At 39.0% G+C, this 4,168-nt stretch overlaps 1 long non-coding RNA gene across 1 annotated transcript; it reads right to left on the bottom strand.

Moving 5' to 3' along the window:
- Positions 1 to 213: 213 nt before the first annotated feature.
- LOC126372605 (uncharacterized) lies at positions 214 to 1,085 on the bottom strand. Its single transcript, XR_007567198.1, has 2 exons — positions 875 to 1,085; positions 214 to 637 (listed from the first exon to the last, which is right to left on the bottom strand). It is a non-coding gene; the product is annotated as an uncharacterized LOC126372605 (long non-coding RNA).
- Positions 1,086 to 4,168: the final 3,083 nt, after the last annotated feature.

Below are 4,168 nucleotides of genomic sequence, written 5' to 3' on the forward strand. Positions count from 1 at the left end.
ACAGGTAAACTTATCTCTAAGAAAGAGATTTCTTCCAGCTGACCTACCATGTTTGGATCATAAAATGTTTACCACGTGCTCAGCGAGGAAGAAAAACGTCGAGCGGAAACCGACATTCCCGAGGAATGTGTAGGGGAAGGCCGGGCATAGTGGATACCTTAAGGTATTTAAGGTTATAGCAGAAAAGGTTTACAATACAAAAACAAAATAATTATCACAAATCAATCTTTATTTATTGCTCTTACAAATACGAACATCAGTAACCAAGAATATTTAAACAATAATCAACTGCAGTTAAAATAAAAAAAAGTAAGATTGTATTCGCTTTGCCCGGTACCCCGGGTAAAGCGGATACAGCACTTGGGCAAAGTGAATACCCATAATCAGACTCTGAAAATATAGAAATAACTTTGATTAACTGAAACAAATAACTTTTATTGACCATAAAATTATAAAATTACGATTGACAATTGTCACAGGTATACCCTTATGTGCCATCAAAAGCAGTTAACAATCTTCGTGACACCATTGTTGACAAATGTTACATCGAATCCAATTTTCAATTAGTTTACCGTCTTCTTTTATATATATTTTCCTAATCATCGGTGAAAACAGTTTTTTTATATTTATTCATCATCTGAAACAAGTAAAACACCTTTTTAGATAATAAGTCATCAGTGGATATGGTATCCACTTTGCCCTACTCACTTTGCCCCACTAGGTAAATTTTGAGCTTAACACATTTCATGCAAAAACTAATGATTCTGACTTTCTGTTAAATATACCATAAAAATCTACTTTGGTATGCTATTGAATTAAGACATTCCTAAGAATCAAGAACTAGTAATATAGGAGAATTAATCAATGTACTTACCGCTTAAAATCAATCTTTTATTTACGAAAACACAAATCTCCACTCCGCGGAAGGGACACGACGCGGCCTCTCGTTTCTATGTTTGCCGCGTATTAATCCAAGATGGCCCGACGTAACAGTAGTGGTGTGTTGAATTAACATCTAATATTTTAGGAATAGTGGGGAGTATTCGCTTTGCCCGGGGTATTCACTTTGCCCAGCCTTCCCCTATAAGTTTATGTTACGGGATTTTTATGTTTATTTTATAACTATTTTTCTTCCTATTTTTTTTTTCATATTTACCAAGACCAAGAAGAGCTTACATGGAATGGAACAAATTAAACAGAAAGCGAACGTCGTTTCTTAACGAAAGTCAAAGAATTGGCCTTTGATAGACAAAAATTTAGAATCCTACACCGACAAGACCGTGGCTCTTAAATTGAAGATTTTATACTATTACTGTAGGTATTTTCCATTTTAAAACAATCGACCGCCATTTCCCTGTCATTCCGCAATCCTTCTCGCTCACTCCTCGCTAACGGCCTCCGTGGTCCAGTGGTTTGAGCGTTGGGCGCACGATCCGGAGGTCCCGGGTTCAAATCCCGGAGGGGACATATCACAAAAATCACTTTGTTATCCCTAGTTTGGTTAGGACATTACAGGCTGATCACCTGATTGTCCGAAAGTAAGATGATCCGTGCATCGGAAGGCACGTTAAGCTGTTGGTCCCGGTTACTAATTACTGATGTAAGTAAGTAATCGTTACATGAGCCATGTCAGGGGCGTTTGGCAGCTCAATAGTGACCCTGATATCAGGGTTGATGGGGTTGGTAATCCACCTCACAATCCACACGATAGAAGAAGCTTCTCGCTCTTTCTTTCATACACTTTTACGTTAGGTACGTTTCATTCGGCCATTCCTACACTCTCGGTACAAAATTCTGTAACATGTACTTTGGTACATGTTTGGTAGCAATCACAGGAAGGGTTTTAGCTTGTCGGTGTGTTTGCAATGTATTTACATATTCGGACAATTCAATTAGGAACCTGTGCCGACGTAAATCCCAAGTTGTATTTAACTGCCTTACCTATCAACCATCAAATGCTTCGGGACATGTGTATTATTCCTTATTCTATGCTACTGGGCACCCTCAGACCTGTTGTCTTAAAGATTGTATCGGGGAGAGCCCTCAGCGCTCCCCATTTGACCGGCCAAGTAGTTAATGCCATCTGTGGAAAATCTACAATAAGTCACGTTGTAAAAAGCCTGTGTCCTTGAAGGGGTTAATTTAATTACTAATTTGTAGATACTGGTGTCGATTCCGGCAGGCAAACTTAAATTTATTTTAGCTAAGATGTACTATGTACTTACACTGTAATTGTCATATATATAAGTCTTAATTTTAGTAATTGTCTTAGTTGTTGTTTTTACATATATGATATAGTAGTACTTACTTAATAAATGAATAAGGGGTAGGCAGTAAACTCAACCACAACTCGCCAGCTGGGACATATCACAAAAATTACTTTATGGGCCTGGTTTCAAATTCAAATTCAGCACATTGCATGCTCATCACCCGATTGTCCGAAAGTAGGAAGATCCGTGCTTCGGAAGGCACGTTAAGCCGTTGGTGACTTAACATGCCTGACGTAAGTACGTAGTCGTGATACGATTCAAGTTTATGCGGACTTTTGAGTTAATTCGTTTGGGGTTCGCAGTAGAAGTATGCTCCGAGGGTGGGTGAGGGCTTAGGTTTCATCATTTATCGTCACCACCGTTCATTATTTTATTAAGTCTTCGCCAAAGGCCCCTGGCCTTTGGCGATTCAAGATGTTGCACCGTCCCACACCAAATTGTGATTTCTTGCCACTGGTTGCCTGGAAGAAATTGCTGCTTAGCAATAAGGCCGCCAGATTGTACTGTATCTTTCGTTCATGTGTGTAAAACTTGTTTTGGATGTTGTGTGCAATAAGATGTGCTGCCGCCAAAGGATGGTTTCGGGATACTGAACAGAGCATAGTACCCCGCTAGTCACGAGTGTAAACTTCGATATCGCGTTTCACGACTGCTTGAAAACTGCATTATTGAATGTGGCGCCATCTGTTGCATGTGGGCGGAACTAGCTGGCCAACTTAGTTGGGTCCGCCACATATTGTATACTCAATTATATTGTATTGCAATAACCCTGACACCAGGGTTGAGGTTATGCACCTAGATAGAAGAATATCGTTTATGAACTACACCATTATGCCAATCCACTACTGAACGAGACTATCTCCGCTCTTCAGACGGGATTTAATCAGCCACCAGTCGCGTGATTGCAGTGTTTCTGATCAGAATAGAACTGGGAAAGGTTATAAAATTGGCTTATCAAGTAGCTGGGAAAGGTCAAGACATCCTGCAGTTGAAGAATTTTATACATAACATAAATAGCCTATATACGTCCCACTGCTGAGCATAGGCCTCCCCTCAATCGACTGGAGGGGGTATGGAGCACACTCCATTCCTATACAAGGTGTACGTGATATCGTAACGAATACTGAGGGAGATGATTCAGACCATGTTTCTGAGTTAATATCCATGATTTTTTTTTTGGTTTATTTAAATTAAGTATGTTTAATTCAATACTTTTGCGATGGAAAATTCCACTTGATATCAACTCAGAATCATGGTCTGAATCATCCCTTAAAGTTTTCGTTACGATGTCACTAACACCCTGTCATACTCTTTACATTGGTTTAAGTTTACGGGGTTATTATCATAATTAAAACACATAATAACGGGTTCTTACCGCGTTTAAATCAGGGATATGAGACTCCCGATATTTCGACACTGTTGCAAGTGCCATGATCACGGGATGATTGATGAAATTGGAGTGGAGTAGGTAGAAAGAAAGAAAGAGGGTAGACAGATATGTCTGCCCGTAAAAAAATATGTATCTACCTACTCCACTCCAATCTCATCAGTCATCTCGTGTCGAAATATCGGGAGTCTCATATCCCTGATTTAAACCGCGGTAAGAACCCGTTATTATGTGTTTTAATTATAACTAATTGAGTCATTTCAACAAATAAAATATAATTTACAATAACAACTCACACTTAATACACCAAATATTATCATTTACTTACAGCAATAAACAGTTAAGGCCACAAGCTGTTGAAATTACGCTGGATTACTCAAATTAATTCCCCATTATTGCTTCTATCCACTAAACACAATATTGCCACAATATTAACCCCACCACAGCCTCACTTCCATTTTACGCAATTTCCACCAGCCAATTGGAATTCTACTTTACCCTAACCATTTTA

Source organism: Pectinophora gossypiella, chromosome 14 (assembly GCF_024362695.1).
Source record: "Pectinophora gossypiella chromosome 14, ilPecGoss1.1, whole genome shotgun sequence".
In the NCBI taxonomy this organism is placed as follows: Eukaryota; Metazoa; Arthropoda; class Insecta; order Lepidoptera; family Gelechiidae; genus Pectinophora; species Pectinophora gossypiella.